Source organism: Schistocerca nitens, unplaced genomic scaffold (assembly GCF_023898315.1).
Source record: "Schistocerca nitens isolate TAMUIC-IGC-003100 unplaced genomic scaffold, iqSchNite1.1 HiC_scaffold_466, whole genome shotgun sequence".
NCBI classification, from domain to species: Eukaryota; Metazoa; Arthropoda; class Insecta; order Orthoptera; family Acrididae; genus Schistocerca; species Schistocerca nitens.
In genome coordinates this window covers 1902186-1922871 of record NW_026045999.1, presented here as the reverse complement: position 1 = coordinate 1922871, position 20686 = coordinate 1902186, and the positions used below count along the sequence as shown (strand labels likewise).

The 20686-nt window shown below is 45.1% G+C and overlaps 1 protein-coding gene across 1 annotated transcript in view; it reads left to right on the top strand.

Moving 5' to 3' along the window:
• The window catches only part of LOC126232183 (pancreas transcription factor 1 subunit alpha-like), a gene marked incomplete at its 5' end in the record, with an annotated part of 100025 nt that overhangs the window by 69687 nt on the left and 9652 nt on the right, over window positions 1-20686 (top strand). The window lies entirely within an intron of this gene.

Genomic DNA, 20686 nt, shown 5'->3' with positions numbered 1-20686 from the left:
CGAAGTACCTCTACATTAATGAAATCAAGTCTGAATGTTGTCACAGAAGTATGTTAACTATTTTACAGAAACACAGTAGAATATTGCTGGTATCGAGAGGTTGAGGTGAGGTGCCGTAATTGTTACGTAATTCAAGTACCATTACAGGGTGAAACTACGAAAATGAGCAGACACATTATGCGTGCACCAGAACAGAGAGCAGTCCTAATCTACTGTCAATCCACGCATGCGCACCAGGCAGCAATAATTGACGCATGCGCAGAAGGGGGTACTGCAGAGCTTTCTGCTTGTTAGTTGCTTATTGTTAGGTGGCTGGAGGCTAATATCAGATTTTCGTTAATGAATCGGTGACTGCTGACAGACACATCACAGTGAATGAGCGAAGTTTTGGAACCGTACGAGAATGGTGGAGATGAATTTTTTGGAAGAATTGTGCTGAAACGTGGCTCCATCACTTTTCACCAGAGACAAAGAGGCAATCAATGGACTGGCATCATGCAAATTCACCCAAGGAAAAAAAAAAAAATTCAAAAGCACACCTTCTGCTGGAAAAGTTATGGCTACGGTGTTTTTCGATTCTGAAGGACAGTTCCTTATGGACATCATGCCAAGTGGAACCCCCATAAATTCTGATGCATATTTGACGACACTGAACAAACTTCAAGCTCGACTGAGTCGTGTTCGACCACATCGGCAAATGCAGGATGTTTTGCTGTTGCACAACAATGCACGGCTACATGTCAGTCAAAAAGCCGTGGAAGCGATCAGAAAATTCTGATAGACAACACTGAAACACCCACCTTACAGTGCTGACCTGGCTCCATGTGACTATCATCTCTTTGGGAAACTGAAAGACTCTCTTCGTGGAACAAGGTTTGAAGACGATGACTCCCTTGTGCACGGTGCCAAAAAGTGGCTCCAACAGGTTGGTCCAGAATTTTAGCGTGCGGGTATACAGGCGCTGGTTCCAAGATGGCGTGAAAGGGATGGAAATTATATGGAGAAACGAAAATATTGTTCCTAAAGGATGTATCTACACACTGTAAAACTTTCAGACAAGTAGAATAAAAGATGGATTTTTAAAAAAATAATGTGCAATTCTTTTGGAGTGATCCTCGTACTTACAATATTAAATTTGTCAATGACAACGTTATAAAATTTTAATGGCTGGTGGAGGAAGAGTCTCTCTCCATTGACCTATTTTTGTAGATGAGTCGCTTGCATAATTTATTTTTCAGAGAATTTTTTGCGAGTTGTAAAATTTTTTCCACATATTTAAGCTGTATTAATTCATAATTTCTACAATTTTAAACTGAACTTCTTTTAAACATGCATCATTGATGTTCAGCCCAGTTTCTGTAAGTTGTGTAAGTTTCACTGCTCTATGACGGTAAGTTCCTGAAAAAAATGTACCTAATCATTAAAAAAGTAAAACGTCGGGAATCCGGCTTTAAATGTGAACATACTTTGTTGCTGACCTCAGAAGATCCCTGCGCCATATCCTGGGTCAACTGCATTTTCTTCATCCTCCCTGGCTCTCTTAGCATTCCTTTTGTGCGTTCTTGCCTTCGTAGTCTGCTTTGTTCACACGGACAGCATCCGATTCGGTAGATGGCATCACCATATTTTCCGCAGGTTGTACGCCTATCTCTTGAAGCAGCCTAACTCTCCCCACATTGTCACCATTAAGTGAAAGAACTGCTTCATAAACCCCAAATTCAATGTATCTTTACCTACAAATACAGTTTCAAGAATTCTAGACCATATGACACTGTTAAATGATTCATTTGTGTTCTGGAAGGACAAGAAACAAGTGAATGTAGCGCGCGAGCAGGGCAGCCAATTGTGAGCACGAAATATTTTCACAAATCAGCAAATTAGCTTTTTGAAGTTCAAGTTCAAATGGTTCAAATGGCTCTGAGCACTATGGGACTCAACTGCTGAGGTCATAAGTCCCCTAGAACTTAGAACTACTTAAACCTAACTAACCTAAGGACAACACACACATCCATGCCCGATGCAGGATTCGAACCTGCGACCGTAGCGGTCGCGCGGTTCCAGACTGTAGCGCCAGAACCGCTCGGTCACCAGCGGCCGGCGAAGTTCAAGTAGTTGATAGAAGGTAAAAGGGGGGCCCGGCAACATGTGCTGCTCTTAATGTAAATCAATATTTAAAGCCTTTAATGGCTAAAATGCCCTTAGAAAACATATTTCTCTAGTAAAATACACTGCAAGGAGTGTTTATGAGCAAAAAATATGTTTTTATATTTTGTCGCCTACGAAGGTACAATCTCTCCTTAATTCAGGCATATAGCGAGGAAAGGTGTATGTATGATCCATTGTATCATAATAAGGTACGTCGGTAATCGTTTCTTTCTGAATAATATGCGTATAACGTTACACGGTGAATTTCGATTTGTATCGTAATGCCTTACTTACGAAAGTTCACGTTTGATTTGACTGCATCTCTTGCGTTATTTCAGCGTTCCAGAAAGTAGAAAGTGGCAGTGGTTGGGTAGAAAGTAGCCAGGAAACGTAACGTTACAACCAGCCTGCAACGAACAGGGCTTTTATCGGTATTTTATTCGTGATTTAGGCTGGTATGATCACAAAACGTATAAATATAGGATTTAATTCTTGAGAATGTGAGGCAGCCTCCCTAACGGCCGTGTCACACTTGTTACTTCAATTTCTATCAAAGACAGCAGCTTCTCGAAACAGGCAATGTCCATCCACACTAAGTTTCGAAATTCTTGCGGACCTTCGAGACTCAGTTCATTCATAAGCAGTGAATAAAATCCCCTCCCTTCGTCCGTTCTTTTCTGCCAGGGTCGAACTCAACAACCTCAGGCTTTTCGTTTTCGTCGTCGTTCTGTCCTAACCTGTAGATTTACTGTCACTGCCAAGGCAATAGCTGCAAAAACAAGTGGGTCCCTCCATGTGTAAAATGCTGTATAAATACATATACCTTTGTAACCGAGTGGGCAACGGCCTTGCCGCAGTGGATACACCGGTTCCCGTGAGATCACCGAAGTTAAGCGCTGTCCGGCATGGCCCGCACTTGGATGGGTGACCATCCAGCCGCCATGCGCTGTTGCCATTTTTCGGGGTGCACTCAGCCTCGTGATACCAACTGAGGAGCTACTCGACCGAATAGTTGCGGCTTCGCTCAAGAATACCATCATAACGACCGGGAGAGCGGTGTGCTGACCCCACCCCCTCCTATCCGCATCCTCCACTGAGGATGACACGGCGGTCGGATGGTCCCGGTAGGCCACTCGTGGCCTGAAGACGGAGTGCTTTTTGTAACCAAGTGTCATAATATAAAATTAACCGTTGAATCTGTAATTCAAAACAGTAGTAATCTACATAAGAGAATAATAATTAGTTAATAAATAATGATAAAAACAGTTTCTTATTAAACGGGAACACGTGAAGCAATACTAACCTCACGACTTATCTTAGAAGAAAGATTAAGAAAAGGCAAACCTACATTTCTAGCATTTGCAGACTTAGAGAAAGCTTTTGACAACGTTAACTGGAATACTCTCTTTCAAATTCTGAAGGTGGCAGGTATAAAATACAGGGAGCGAAAGGCTATTTACAATTTGTACAGAAATCAGATGGCAGTTATAAGAGTCGAGGGGCATGAAAGGGAAGCAGTGGTTGGGAAAGGACTGAGACAGGGTTGTAGCCTCTCCCCGATGTTATTCAATCTGTATATTGAGCAAGCAGTAAAGGAAACATAAGAAAAATTCGGAGCAGGTATTAAAATTCATGGAGAAGAAGTAAAAACTTTGAGGTTCGCCGATGACATTGTAATTCTGTCAGAGACAGCAAAGGACTTGGAAGAGCAGTTGAACGCAATGGACAGTGTCTTGAAAGGAGGATATAAGATGAACATCAACAAAAGCAAAACGAGAGTAATGGAATGTAGTCAAATTAAATCGGGTGATGCTGAGGGAATTAGATTAGGGATTAGATTAGGAAATGAGACACTTAAAGTAGTAAAGGAGTTTTGCTATTTAGGGAGTAAAATAACCGACGATGGGCGAAGTAGAGAGGATATAAAATGTAGACTGGCAATGGCAAGGAAATCGTTTCTGAAGAAGAGAAATTTGTTAACATCGAGTATAGATTTAAGTGTCAGGAAGTCGTTTCTGAAAGTATTTGTATGGAGTGTAGCCATGTATGGAAGTGAAACATGGACGATAACTAGTTTGGACAAGAAGAGAATAGAAGCTTTCGAAATGTGGTGCTACAGAAGAATGCTGAAGATAAGGTGGGTAGATCACGTAACTAATGAGGAGGTATTGAATAGGATTGGGGAGAAGAGAAGTTTGTGGCACAACTTGACTAGAAGAAGGGATCGGTTGGTAGGACATGTTTTGAGGCATCAAGGGATCACAAATTTAGCATTAGAGGGCAGCATGGAGGGTAAAAATCGTAGAGGGAGACCAAGAGATGAATACACTAAGCAGATTCAGAAGGATGTAGGTTGCAGTAGGTACTGGGAGATGAAGAAGCTTGCACAGGATAGAGTAGCATGGAGAGCTGCATCAAACCAGTCTCAGGACTGAAGACCACAACAACAACATTAAACGGGAACTTGAGCTCACATAAATAATTTGAACGAATGACGTCCCAATATATTACACAGTCCCCTTTGTCCCGCGCGACTTTACAAGAGATCAGGTGTACCCCGCGTGGATGGTGTAATAGGTCTACGCAATCCAGCCTGCACTACAGATATGCACGCTTTGCGCACTGGTGCATAGGTGTGCGGCTTAGGCCCATCGTGTAATACGGTTCTTTTCCAGGGCGTACCGTAGCCACGGCGAGATAGCCTACTGCTCTGGACGAAGGCACAGAGGGGTGCAACCACTCGCTGGAAAAACAGCCCTGTAAAAACCATTTAACACTCTCAGACAATGTGGTACCGTCTGGAGCCACCCTCGTGTAACATGCACTGTAGTGACATCTGTGGCCACCCTTTACAGCTGCAGTAGGTGCTGCCATCTAGCAGTTGCAGCTTCAACTACTTCACATGTTTCGACTCTTACAAGGGAACCTCCCCATCGCACCCCCCTCAGATTTAGTTATAAGTTGTCACAGTGGCTAGGCCTTGATAAACTGAACACAGATCAATTAAGAAAACAGGAAGAAGTTGTGTGCAACTGTGAAAAAATAAGCAAAATATACAAACTGAGTAGTCCATGGGCAAGATAGGCAACATCAAGGAGATTGGGAACTCAGGAGCGCTGTGGTCCTGTGGTTAGCGTGAGTAGCTGCTGATCGAGAGGTCCTTGGATCTAGTCTTCCCTCACGTGAAAATTTTACTTTCTTTATTTTTGCATAGCTATTATCTGTCCGTTCGTTCATTGACGTCTCTGTTCACTGTAATAAGTTTAGTGTCTGTGTCTTGTGGTTAGCGTGAGTAGCTGCTGATCGAGAGGTCCTTGGATCAAGTCTTCCCTCACGTGAAAATTTTACTTTCTTTATTTTTGCATAGCTATTATCTGTCCGTTCGTTCATTGACGTCTCTGTTCACTGTAATAAGTTTAGTGTCTGTGTCTGTGTTTTGCGACCGCACCGCAAAAACGTGCGATTAGCAGACGAAAGGACGTGCCTCTCCAATGGGAACCGAAAACATTTGATCGCAAGGTCATAGGTCAACCGATTCCTCCACAGGAATTATCTGTCCGTTCGTTCATTGACGTCTCTGTTCACTGTAATAAGTTTAGTGTATGTGTTGTGCGACCGCATCGCAAAAACGTGCGATTAGCAGACGAAAGGACGTGCCTCTCCAATGGGAACCGAAAACATTTGATCGCAAGGTCATAGGTCAACCGATTCCTCCACAGGAATTATCTGTCCGTTCGTTCATTGACGTCTCTGTTCACTGTAATAAGTTTAGTGTATGTGTTTTGCGACCGCATCGCAAAAACGTGCGATTAGCAGACGAAAGGACGTGCCTCTCCAATGGGAACCGAAAACATTTGATCGCAAGGTCATAGGTCAACCGATTCCTCCACAGGAATTATCTGTCCGTTCGTTCATTGACGTCTCTGTTCACTGTAATAAGTTTAGTGTATGTGTTGTGCGACCGCATCGCAAAAACGTGCGATTAGCAGACGAAAGGACGTGCCTCTCCAATGGGAACCGAAAACATTTGATCGCAAGGTCATAGGTCAACCGATTCCTCCACAGGAATTATCTGTCCGTTCGTTCATTGACGTCTCTGTTCACTGTAATAAGTTTAGTGTATGTGTTTTGCGACCGCATCGCAAAAACGTGCGATTAGCAGACGAAAGGACGTGCCTCTCCAATGGGAACCGAAAACATTTGATCGCAAGGTCATAGGTCAACCGATTCCTCCACAGGAATTATCTGTCCGTTCGTTCATTGACGTCTCTGTTCACTGTAATAAGTTTAGTGTATGTGTTGTGCGACCGCATCGCAAAAACGTGCGATTAGCAGACGAAAGGACGTGCCTCTCCAATGGGAACCGAAAACATTTGATCGCAAGGTCATAGGTCAACCGATTCCTCCACAGGAATTATCTGTCCGTTCGTTCATTGACGTCTCTGTTCACTGTAATAAGTTTAGTGTATGTGTTGTGCGACCGCATCGCAAAAACGTGCGATTAGCAGACGAAAGGACGTGCCTCTCCAATGGGAACCGAAAACATTTGATCGCAAGGTCATAGGTCAACCGATTCCTCCACAGGAATTATCTGTCCGTTCGTTCATTGACGTCTCTGTTCACTGTAATAAGTTTAGTGTATGTGTTGTGCGACCGCATCGCAAAAACGTGCGATTAGCAGACGAAAGGACGTGCCTCTCCAATGGGAACCGAAAACATTTGATCGCAAGGTCATAGGTCAACCGATTCCTCCACAGGAATTATCTGTCCGTTCGTTCATTGACGTCTCTGTTCACTGTAATAAGTTTAGTGTATGTGTTGTGCGACCGCATCGCAAAAACGTGCGATTAGCAGACGAAAGGACGTGCCTCTCCAATGGGAACCGAAAACATTTGATCGCAAGGTCATAGGTCAACCGATTCCTCCACAGGAATTATCTGTCCGTTCGTTCATTGACGTCTCTGTTCACTGTAATAAGTTTAGTGTATGTGTTGTGCGACCGCATCGCAAAAACGTGCGATTAGCAGACGAAAGGACGTGCCTCTCCAATGGGAACCGAAAACATTTGATCGCAAGGTCATAGGTCAACCGATTCCTCCACAGGAATTATCTGTCCGTTCGTTCATTGACGTCTCTGTTCACTGTAATAAGTTTAGTGTCTGTGTCTGTGTTTTGCGACCGCACCGCAAAAACGTGCGATTAGCAGACGAAAGGACGTGCCTCTCCAATGGGAACCGAAAACATTTGATCGCAAGGTCATAGGTCAACCGATTCCTCCACAGGAATTATCTGTCCGTTCGTTCATTGACGTCTCTGTTCACTGTAATAAGTTTAGTGTATGTGTTGTGCGACCGCATCGCAAAAACGTGCGATTAGCAGACGAAAGGACGTGCCTCTCCAATGGGAACCGAAAACATTTGATCGCAAGGTCATAGGTCAACCGATTCCTCCACAGGAATTATCTGTCCGTTCGTTCATTGACGTCTCTGTTCACTGTAATAAGTTTAGTGTATGTGTTGTGCGACCGCATCGCAAAAACGTGCGATTAGCAGACGAAAGGACGTGCCTCTCCAATGGGAACCGAAAACATTTGATCGCAAGGTCATAGGTCAACCGATTCCTCCACAGGAATTATCTGTCCGTTCGTTCATTGACGTCTCTGTTCACTGTAATAAGTTTAGTGTATGTGTTGTGCGACCGCATCGCAAAAACGTGCGATTAGCAGACGAAAGGACGTGCCTCTCCAATGGGAACCGAAAACATTTGATCGCAAGGTCATAGGTCAACCGATTCCTCCACAGGAATTATCTGTCCGTTCGTTCATTGACGTCTCTGTTCACTGTAATAAGTTTAGTGTATGTGTTGTGCGACCGCATCGCAAAAACGTGCGATTAGCAGACGAAAGGACGTGCCTCTCCAATGGGAACCGAAAACATTTGATCGCAAGGTCATAGGTCAACCGATTCCTCCACAGGAATTATCTGTCCGTTCGTTCATTGACGTCTCTGTTCACTGTAATAAGTTTAGTGTCTGTGTCTGTGTTTTGCGACCGCACCGCAAAAACGTGCGATTAGCAGACGAAAGGACGTGCCTCTCCAATGGGAACCGAAAACATTTGATCGCAAGGTCATAGGTCAACCGATTCCTCCACAGGAATTATCTGTCCGTTCGTTCATTGACGTCTCTGTTCACTGTAATAAGTTTAGTGTATGTGTTGTGCGACCGCATCGCAAAAACGTGCGATTAGCAGACGAAAGGACGTGCCTCTCCAATGGGAACCGAAAACATTTGATCGCAAGGTCATAGGTCAACCGATTCCTCCACAGGAATTATCTGTCCGTTCGTTCATTGACGTCTCTGTTCACTGTAATAAGTTTAGTGTATGTGTTGTGCGACCGCATCGCAAAAACGTGCGATTAGCAGACGAAAGGACGTGCCTCTCCAATGGGAACCGAAAACATTTGATCGCAAGGTCATAGGTCAACCGATTCCTCCACAGGAATTATCTGTCCGTTCGTTCATTGACGTCTCTGTTCACTGTAATAAGTTTAGTGTATGTGTTGTGCGACCGCATCGCAAAAACGTGCGATTAGCAGACGAAAGGACGTGCCTCTCCAATGGGAACCGAAAACATTTGATCGCAAGGTCATAGGTCAACCGATTCCTCCACAGGAATTATCTGTCCGTTCGTTCATTGACGTCTCTGTTCACTGTAATAAGTTTAGTGTCTGTGTCTGTGTTTTGCGACCGCACCGCAAAAACGTGCGATTAGCAGACGAAAGGACGTGCCTCTCCAATGGGAACCGAAAACATTTGATCGCAAGGTCATAGGTCAACCGATTCCTCCACAGGAATTATCTGTCCGTTCGTTCATTGACGTCTCTGTTCACTGTAATAAGTTTAGTGTATGTGTTGTGCGACCGCATCGCAAAAACGTGCGATTAGCAGACGAAAGGACGTGCCTCTCCAATGGGAACCGAAAACATTTGATCGCAAGGTCATAGGTCAACCGATTCCTCCACAGGAATTATCTGTCCGTTCGTTCATTGACGTCTCTGTTCACTGTAATAAGTTTAGTGTATGTGTTGTGCGACCGCATCGCAAAAACGTGCGATTAGCAGACGAAAGGACGTGCCTCTCCAATGGGAACCGAAAACATTTGATCGCAAGGTCATAGGTCAACCGATTCCTCCACAGGAATTATCTGTCCGTTCGTTCATTGACGTCTCTGTTCACTGTAATAAGTTTAGTGTATGTGTTGTGCGACCGCATCGCAAAAACGTGCGATTAGCAGACGAAAGGACGTGCCTCTCCAATGGGAACCGAAAACATTTGATCGCAAGGTCATAGGTCAACCGATTCCTCCACAGGAATTATCTGTCCGTTCGTTCATTGACGTCTCTGTTCACTGTAATAAGTTTAGTGTCTGTGTCTGTGTTTTGCGACCGCACCGCAAAAACGTGCGATTAGCAGACGAAAGGACGTGCCTCTCCAATGGGAACCGAAAACATTTGATCGCAAGGTCATAGGTCAACCGATTCCTCCACAGGAATTATCTGTCCGTTCGTTCATTGACGTCTCTGTTCACTGTAATAAGTTTAGTGTATGTGTTGTGCGACCGCATCGCAAAAACGTGCGATTAGCAGACGAAAGGACGTGCCTCTCCAATGGGAACCGAAAACATTTGATCGCAAGGTCATAGGTCAACCGATTCCTCCACAGGAATTATCTGTCCGTTCGTTCATTGACGTCTCTGTTCACTGTAATAAGTTTAGTGTATGTGTTGTGCGACCGCATCGCAAAAACGTGCGATTAGCAGACGAAAGGACGTGCCTCTCCAATGGGAACCGAAAACATTTGATCGCAAGGTCATAGGTCAACCGATTCCTCCACAGGAATTATCTGTCCGTTCGTTCATTGACGTCTCTGTTCACTGTAATAAGTTTAGTGTCTGTGTCTGTGTTTTGCGACCGCACCGCAAAAACGTGCGATTAGCAGACGAAAGGACGTGCCTCTCCAATGGGAACCGAAAACATTTGATCGCAAGGTCATAGGTCAACCGATTCCTCCACAGGAATTATCTGTCCGTTCGTTCATTGACGTCTCTGTTCACTGTAATAAGTTTAGTGTATGTGTTGTGCGACCGCATCGCAAAAACGTGCGATTAGCAGACGAAAGGACGTGCCTCTCCAATGGGAACCGAAAACATTTGATCGCAAGGTCATAGGTCAACCGATTCCTCCACAGGAATTATCTGTCCGTTCGTTCATTGACGTCTCTGTTCACTGTAATAAGTTTAGTGTATGTGTTTTGCGACCGCATCGCAAAAACGTGCGATTAGCAGACGAAAGGACGTGCCTCTCCAATGGGAACCGAAAACATTTGATCGCAAGGTCATAGGTCAACCGATTCCTCCACAGGAATTATCTGTCCGTTCGTTCATTGACGTCTCTGTTCACTGTAATAAGTTTAGTGTATGTGTTTTGCGACCGCATCGCAAAAACGTGCGATTAGCAGACGAAAGGACGTGCCTCTCCAATGGGAACCGAAAACATTTGATCGCAAGGTCATAGGTCAACCGATTCCTCCACAGGAATTATCTGTCCGTTCGTTCATTGACGTCTCTGTTCACTGTAATAAGTTTAGTGTATGTGTTTTGCGACCGCATCGCAAAAACGTGCGATTAGCAGACGAAAGGACGTGCCTCTCCAATGGGAACCGAAAACATTTGATCGCAAGGTCATAGGTCAACCGATTCCTCCACAGGAATTATCTGTCCGTTCGTTCATTGACGTCTCTGTTCACTGTAATAAGTTTAGTGTATGTGTTGTGCGACCGCATCGCAAAAACGTGCGATTAGCAGACGAAAGGACGTGCCTCTCCAATGGGAACCGAAAACATTTGATCGCAAGGTCATAGGTCAACCGATTCCTCCACAGGAATTATCTGTCCGTTCGTTCATTGACGTCTCTGTTCACTGTAATAAGTTTAGTGTCTGTGTCTGTGTTTTGCGACCGCACCGCAAAAACGTGCGATTAGCAGACGAAAGGACGTGCCTCTCCAATGGGAACCGAAAACATTTGATCGCAAGGTCATAGGTCAACCGATTCCTCCACAGGAATTATCTGTCCGTTCGTTCATTGACGTCTCTGTTCACTGTAATAAGTTTAGTGTATGTGTTGTGCGACCGCATCGCAAAAACGTGCGATTAGCAGACGAAAGGACGTGCCTCTCCAATGGGAACCGAAAACATTTGATCGCAAGGTCATAGGTCAACCGATTCCTCCACAGGAATTATCTGTCCGTTCGTTCATTGACGTCTCTGTTCACTGTAATAAGTTTAGTGTATGTGTTGTGCGACCGCATCGCAAAAACGTGCGATTAGCAGACGAAAGGACGTGCCTCTCCAATGGGAACCGAAAACATTTGATCGCAAGGTCATAGGTCAACCGATTCCTCCACAGGAATTATCTGTCCGTTCGTTCATTGACGTCTCTGTTCACTGTAATAAGTTTAGTGTATGTGTTGTGCGACCGCATCGCAAAAACGTGCGATTAGCAGACGAAAGGACGTGCCTCTCCAATGGGAACCGAAAACATTTGATCGCAAGGTCATAGGTCAACCGATTCCTCCACAGGAATTATCTGTCCGTTCGTTCATTGACGTCTCTGTTCACTGTAATAAGTTTAGTGTATGTGTTGTGCGACCGCATCGCAAAAACGTGCGATTAGCAGACGAAAGGACGTGCCTCTCCAATGGGAACCGAAAACATTTGATCGCAAGGTCATAGGTCAACCGATTCCTCCACAGGAATTATCTGTCCGTTCGTTCATTGACGTCTCTGTTCACTGTAATAAGTTTAGTGTATGTGTTGTGCGACCGCATCGCAAAAACGTGCGATTAGCAGACGAAAGGACGTGCCTCTCCAATGGGAACCGAAAACATTTGATCGCAAGGTCATAGGTCAACCGATTCCTCCACAGGAATTATCTGTCCGTTCGTTCATTGACGTCTCTGTTCACTGTAATAAGTTTAGTGTATGTGTTGTGCGACCGCATCGCAAAAACGTGCGATTAGCAGACGAAAGGACGTGCCTCTCCAATGGGAACCGAAAACATTTGATCGCAAGGTCATAGGTCAACCGATTCCTCCACAGGAATTATCTGTCCGTTCGTTCATTGACGTCTCTGTTCACTGTAATAAGTTTAGTGTCTGTGTCTGTGTTTTGCGACCGCACCGCAAAAACGTGCGATTAGCAGACGAAAGGACGTGCCTCTCCAATGGGAACCGAAAACATTTGATCGCAAGGTCATAGGTCAACCGATTCCTCCACAGGAATTATCTGTCCGTTCGTTCATTGACGTCTCTGTTCACTGTAATAAGTTTAGTGTATGTGTTGTGCGACCGCATCGCAAAAACGTGCGATTAGCAGACGAAAGGACGTGCCTCTCCAATGGGAACCGAAAACATTTGATCGCAAGGTCATAGGTCAACCGATTCCTCCACAGGAATTATCTGTCCGTTCGTTCATTGACGTCTCTGTTCACTGTAATAAGTTTAGTGTATGTGTTGTGCGACCGCATCGCAAAAACGTGCGATTAGCAGACGAAAGGACGTGCCTCTCCAATGGGAACCGAAAACATTTGATCGCAAGGTCATAGGTCAACCGATTCCTCCACAGGAATTATCTGTCCGTTCGTTCATTGACGTCTCTGTTCACTGTAATAAGTTTAGTGTATGTGTTGTGCGACCGCATCGCAAAAACGTGCGATTAGCAGACGAAAGGACGTGCCTCTCCAATGGGAACCGAAAACATTTGATCGCAAGGTCATAGGTCAACCGATTCCTCCACAGGAATTATCTGTCCGTTCGTTCATTGACGTCTCTGTTCACTGTAATAAGTTTAGTGTCTGTGTCTGTGTTTTGCGACCGCACCGCAAAAACGTGCGATTAGCAGACGAAAGGACGTGCCTCTCCAATGGGAACCGAAAACATTTGATCGCAAGGTCATAGGTCAACCGATTCCTCCACAGGAATTATCTGTCCGTTCGTTCATTGACGTCTCTGTTCACTGTAATAAGTTTAGTGTATGTGTTGTGCGACCGCATCGCAAAAACGTGCGATTAGCAGACGAAAGGACGTGCCTCTCCAATGGGAACCGAAAACATTTGATCGCAAGGTCATAGGTCAACCGATTCCTCCACAGGAATTATCTGTCCGTTCGTTCATTGACGTCTCTGTTCACTGTAATAAGTTTAGTGTATGTGTTTTGCGACCGCATCGCAAAAACGTGCGATTAGCAGACGAAAGGACGTGCCTCTCCAATGGGAACCGAAAACATTTGATCGCAAGGTCATAGGTCAACCGATTCCTCCACAGGAATTATCTGTCCGTTCGTTCATTGACGTCTCTGTTCACTGTAATAAGTTTAGTGTATGTGTTTTGCGACCGCATCGCAAAAACGTGCGATTAGCAGACGAAAGGACGTGCCTCTCCAATGGGAACCGAAAACATTTGATCGCAAGGTCATAGGTCAACCGATTCCTCCACAGGAATTATCTGTCCGTTCGTTCATTGACGTCTCTGTTCACTGTAATAAGTTTAGTGTATGTGTTTTGCGACCGCATCGCAAAAACGTGCGATTAGCAGACGAAAGGACGTGCCTCTCCAATGGGAACCGAAAACATTTGATCGCAAGGTCATAGGTCAACCGATTCCTCCACAGGAATTATCTGTCCGTTCGTTCATTGACGTCTCTGTTCACTGTAATAAGTTTAGTGTATGTGTTGTGCGACCGCATCGCAAAAACGTGCGATTAGCAGACGAAAGGACGTGCCTCTCCAATGGGAACCGAAAACATTTGATCGCAAGGTCATAGGTCAACCGATTCCTCCACAGGAATTATCTGTCCGTTCGTTCATTGACGTCTCTGTTCACTGTAATAAGTTTAGTGTCTGTGTCTGTGTTTTGCGACCGCACCGCAAAAACGTGCGATTAGCAGACGAAAGGACGTGCCTCTCCAATGGGAACCGAAAACATTTGATCGCAAGGTCATAGGTCAACCGATTCCTCCACAGGAATTATCTGTCCGTTCGTTCATTGACGTCTCTGTTCACTGTAATAAGTTTAGTGTATGTGTTGTGCGACCGCATCGCAAAAACGTGCGATTAGCAGACGAAAGGACGTGCCTCTCCAATGGGAACCGAAAACATTTGATCGCAAGGTCATAGGTCAACCGATTCCTCCACAGGAATTATCTGTCCGTTCGTTCATTGACGTCTCTGTTCACTGTAATAAGTTTAGTGTATGTGTTTTGCGACCGCATCGCAAAAACGTGCGATTAGCAGACGAAAGGACGTGCCTCTCCAATGGGAACCGAAAACATTTGATCGCAAGGTCATAGGTCAACCGATTCCTCCACAGGAATTATCTGTCCGTTCGTTCATTGACGTCTCTGTTCACTGTAATAAGTTTAGTGTATGTGTTTTGCGACCGCATCGCAAAAACGTGCGATTAGCAGACGAAAGGACGTGCCTCTCCAATGGGAACCGAAAACATTTGATCGCAAGGTCATAGGTCAACCGATTCCTCCACAGGAATTATCTGTCCGTTCATTCATTGACGTCTCTGTTCACTGTAATAAGTTTAGTGTATGTGTTTTGCGACCGCATCGCAAAAACGTGCGATTAGCAGACGAAAGGACGTGCCTCTCCAATGGGAACCGAAAACATTTGATCGCAAGGTCATAGGTCAACCGATTCCTCCACAGGAATTATCTGTCCGTTCGTTCATTGACGTCTCTGTTCACTGTAATAAGTTTAGTGTATGTGTTGTGCGACCGCATCGCAAAAACGTGCGATTAGCAGACGAAAGGACGTGCCTCTCCAATGGGAACCGAAAACATTTGATCGCAAGGTCATAGGTCAACCGATTCCTCCACAGGAATTATCTGTCCGTTCGTTCATTGACGTCTCTGTTCACTGTAATAAGTTTAGTGTCTGTGTCTGTGTTTTGCGACCGCACCGCAAAAACGTGCGATTAGCAGACGAAAGGACGTGCCTCTCCAATGGGAACCGAAAACATTTGATCGCAAGGTCATAGGTCAACCGATTCCTCCACAGGAATTATCTGTCCGTTCGTTCATTGACGTCTCTGTTCACTGTAATAAGTTTAGTGTATGTGTTGTGCGACCGCATCGCAAAAACGTGCGATTAGCAGACGAAAGGACGTGCCTCTCCAATGGGAACCGAAAACATTTGATCGCAAGGTCATAGGTCAACCGATTCCTCCACAGGAATTATCTGTCCGTTCGTTCATTGACGTCTCTGTTCACTGTAATAAGTTTAGTGTATGTGTTTTGCGACCGCATCGCAAAAACGTGCGATTAGCAGACGAAAGGACGTGCCTCTCCAATGGGAACCGAAAACATTTGATCGCAAGGTCATAGGTCAACCGATTCCTCCACAGGAATTATCTGTCCGTTCGTTCATTGACGTCTCTGTTCACTGTAATAAGTTTAGTGTATGTGTTTTGCGACCGCATCGCAAAAACGTGCGATTAGCAGACGAAAGGACGTGCCTCTCCAATGGGAACCGAAAACATTTGATCGCAAGGTCATAGGTCAACCGATTCCTCCACAGGAATTATCTGTCCGTTCGTTCATTGACGTCTCTGTTCACTGTAATAAGTTTAGTGTATGTGTTTTGCGACCGCATCGCAAAAACGTGCGATTAGCAGACGAAAGGACGTGCCTCTCCAATGGGAACCGAAAACATTTGATCGCAAGGTCATAGGTCAACCGATTCCTCCACAGGAATTATCTGTCCGTTCGTTCATTGACGTCTCTGTTCACTGTAATAAGTTTAGTGTATGTGTTTTGCGACCGCATCGCAAAAACGTGCGATTAGCAGACGAAAGGACGTGCCTCTCCAATGGGAACCGAAAACATTTGATCGCAAGGTCATAGGTCAACCGATTCCTCCACAGGAATTATCTGTCCGTTCGTTCATTGACGTCTCTGTTCACTGTAATAAGTTTAGTGTATGTGTTTTGCGACCGCATCGCAAAAACGTGCGATTAGCAGACGAAAGGACGTGCCTCTCCAATGGGAACCGAAAACATTTGATCGCAAGGTCATAGGTCAACCGATTCCTCCACAGGAATTATCTGTCCGTTCGTTCATTGACGTCTCTGTTCACTGTAATAAGTTTAGTGTATGTGTTTTGCGACCGCATCGCAAAAACGTGCGATTAGCAGACGAAAGGACGTGCCTCTCCAATGGGAACCGAAAACATTTGATCGCAAGGTCATAGGTCAACCGATTCCTCCACAGGAATTATCTGTCCGTTCGTTCATTGACGTCTCTGTTCACTGTAATAAGTTTAGTGTATGTGTTTTGCGACCGCATCGCAAAAACGTGCGATTAGCAGACGAAAGGACGTGCCTCTCCAATGGGAACCGAAAACATTTGATCGCAAGGTCATAGGTCAACCGATTCCTCCACAGGAAAACACATCTGATATATTCTATACGACACTGATGACGGCATGTGCGTCACATGACAGGAATAAGTTGGCGACCCACCTAACTTGTACACTTGGCGAATGGGTAAAAAGATTCTTCTAGCTTGCCCGATTTAGGTTTTCTTGTGAATGTGATAATCACTCCCAAAAAAGTGATGAAAACATAAGAGTTTGTCACACAAACTGAAAATAAAAAATTAAACTCTTCACTTCAGGGAAGACTTGAACCAAGGACCTCACGTTGCGCAGCTGCTCACGCTAACCACGGGACCACGGCGCTCCTGAGCTCACACTCTCCTTGATGTTGCCTATCGTGCACACGGACTACTCAGTTTGTATATTTTGCTTATTTTTTCATAGTTCCACACAACTTCTTCCTGTTTTCTCAATTGATCTGTGCTCAGTTGTTTAAGGCCTATCCACTGTGCCAACTTATAACTAAATCTGAGGGGGGTGCGATGGGGAGGTTCCCTTGTTAGCAATTAGACGAGAAAATGTAGGAAACATTTTTGTATGCAGTGCACGATTGTTTTTGTTTTCAAATTGTGATTGAATTTTTCTCCATAATGCGTGTTTTGGACATGGACTAGGTGCAAAAAACTGTCCGGTTCAGTTTATACTGCGTGTATTGGGAAAATAATTAAATTTATGCCCCACTGCAGACTCCTAACTAAGGTACGAGCATATGGGATTGGTTCCCAAGTATGTGAGTGGCTCGAAGACTTCTTAAGTAATAGAACCCAGTACGTTGTCCTCGATGGTGAGTGTTCATCGGAGGTGAGGGTATCATGTGGAGTGGCCCAGGGAAGTGTGGTAGGTCCGCTGTTGTTTTCTATCTACATAAATGATCTTTTGGATAGGGTGGATAGCAATGTGCGGCTGTGGCGTATGGGAAGGTGTCGTCGTTGAGTGACTGTAGGAAGATAGAAGATGACTTGGACAGGATTTGTGATTGGTGTAAAGAATGGCAGCTAACTCTAAATATAGATAAATGTAAATTAATGCAGATGAATAGGAAAAAGACTCCCGTAATGTTTGAACACTCCATTAGTAGTGTAGCGCTTGATACAGTCACTTCGATTAAATATTTGGGCGTAACATTGCAGAGCGATATGAAGTGGGACAAGCATGTAATGGCAGTTGTGGGGAAGGCGGATAGTCGTCTTCGGTTCATTGGTAGAATTTGGGGAAGATGTGGTTCATCTGTAAAGGAGACCGCTTATAAAACACTAATACGACCTATTCTCGAGTACTGCTCGAGTGTTTGGGATCCCTATCAGGTCGGATTGAGGGAGGACATAGAAGCAATTCAGAGGCGGGCTGCTAGATTTGTTACTGGTAGGTTCGATCATCATGCGAGTGTTACGGAAATGCTTCAGGAACTCGGCTGGGAGTCTCTAGAGGAAAGGAGGCGTTCTTTTCGTGAATCGCTACTGAGGAAATTTAGAGAACCAGCATTTGCGGGTGACGGCGGTACAATTTTACTGCGGCCAACTTACATTTCGCGGAAAGACCACAAAGATAAGAGAGATTAGGGCTCGTACAGAGGCATATATGCAGTCATTTTTCCCTCGTTCTGTTTGGGAGTGGAACAGGGAGAGACGATGCTAGTTGTGGTACGAGGTACCCTCCGCCACGCACTGTATGGTGGATTGCTGAGTATTTATGTAGATGTATTTATTTATTTTCGTAGTTATTGCGCTGCTTCCTTTTGAAGCCACTGCAGTTCTAAGGGTAAAATGAGTAGCCGCGACAGGTTGTTGTATTTCCCTGTCACACGATGTACTCTCGCAGAATAAAGGAAGAGGAAATTCGGGCGTGCCTTTTGGAAGGGATTTCTCCTGATGCCAACTCAGAGACTGATGGCAGCAGTGAAAGTGGAGATAATGTGGTGATTGAAGACAGTGAGCTAGATTTGGAGGTGGCATGCTGTAACACATATTTTTCCAGACTAATCAGAAACTCCCGGATGTCCAGGTACATCATCAGAACGATGAGCAAAAAAAATGTAAAACTGTTGTTCCAGCACACAACAAAAGCGGAGCATCAGCCAATATATGGCACCTTAAGCCGCAATGTACGCTGTAGCACAAACGAGGAGCCTTTCAGAAGCCGAGGGAAGTACGCCCTGTGTCAGGTAGCCCTATACATAACAACAGAAAGGAAGTGCATTTTATCTTACCACCAAAAGTAAGCACATTTCATACGCACTGGCTCCATTTGAAAGCACCCCGTATTTGTCCAAGTAATGTACACACATCAAAAAAAGTTTTGCCGCACCCCGGTTCCCAGAACTCCTGAAGATAGACGCTGACTGTGGATATTGTATCACAGACACAGTCCCTTTGACTCTTCAGAGATGTTACTAAACCCGCCTTAAGATGTAAACAACCTATTAGACGGAGGGGGTCCGACAGCCGATCCGTTCCAGGAAGGAGGTACACGGCTCGTGTTGTCTGTAGTTCAACCGTGCCTAGACGGTCAATACCGCGGTTCGATCGCGTCCGCATTGTTCCTTTGTGCCAGGAAGAGCTCTCAACAATGGAAGTGTCCAGGGATCTCGGAGTGAACCAAAGTGGTATTGTTGGGACATGGAAGAGATACAGAGAGACAGGAACTGTCGATGACATGCCTCGCTCAGGCCGCCCGAGGGCTACTACTGCAGTGTATGACCGCTGCCTACGGATTATGGCTCGGAGGAACCCTGACAGCAAAGCCACCATGTTGCTTATGCTTTTCGTGCAGCCACAGGACGTCGTGTTACGACTCAAACTGTGCCCAATAGGATGCATGATGAGCAACTTCACTCCCAAAGTCCATGGCGACATCGATCTTTGCAACCATGACACCGTGCTGCGCGGTACAGATGGGCCCAACAACATGCCGGATGGACTGCTCACAAGGGAACCTCCCCAACGCACCCCCCTCAGATTTAGTTTTAAGTTGGCACAGTGGATAGGGCTTGAAAAACTGAAAACAAATCAATTGAGAAAACAGGAAGAAGTTGTGTGGAACTGAAAAAATAAGCAAAATATACAAACTAACTAGTTCATGGGAAGATAGGCAACGTGAAGAACACTAGGAACGCAGGAGCGCCGTGGTCTCGTGGTAACGTGAGCAGCTGCGGAACGAAAGGTCCTTGGTTCAAATCTTCCATCGAGTGAAAAGTTTAATTTTTTATTTTCAGATTATGTGACAAACTCTTATATTTTCATCACTTTTTTGGGAGTGATTATCACATCCACAAGAAAACCTAAATCGGGCAAGGTAGAAGAATCTTTTTACCCCTTCGCCAAGTGTACAAGTTAGGTGGTCGACAACATATTCCTCTCCTGTGACGCACATGCCGTCACCAGTGTCGTATAGAATATATCAGATGTGTTTTCCTGTGGAGGAATCGGTTGACCTATGACCTTGCGATCAAATGTTTTCGGTTCCAATTGGAGAGGCACGTCCTTTCGTCTACTAATCGCACGGTTTTGCGATGCGGTCGCAAAACACAGACACTAAACTTATTACAGTGAACAAAGACGTCAATGAACGAACGGACAGATAGTAACTATGCAAAAATAAAGAAAGTAAGATTTTCATTCGTGGGAAGACTTGAACCACGGACCTCTCTTTCTGCAGCTGCTCACGCTACCACGGGACCACGGCACTGCTGAGCTCACGTCCTCCTTGATGTTGCCTATATGTCCCATGGACTACTCAGTTTGTATATTTTGCTTATTTTTTCACAGTTCCACACAACTTCTTCCTGTTTTCTCAATTGATCTGCGTTCAGTTTATCAAGGCCTATCCACTGCGCCAACTTACAACCAAATCTGAGGGGGGTGCGATGGGGAGGTTCCCTTGTCAGGATTGGCATCACGTGCTCTTCATCGATGAGTAACACATATGCCTTCAACCAGACAATTGTCGGAGACGTGTTTTGACACAATGTCGAGCGAGTGCAGCAAGGTGGAGGTTCCCTGCTGTTTTGGAATGGCATTATGTGGGGCAGACGTACCCCGCTGGTG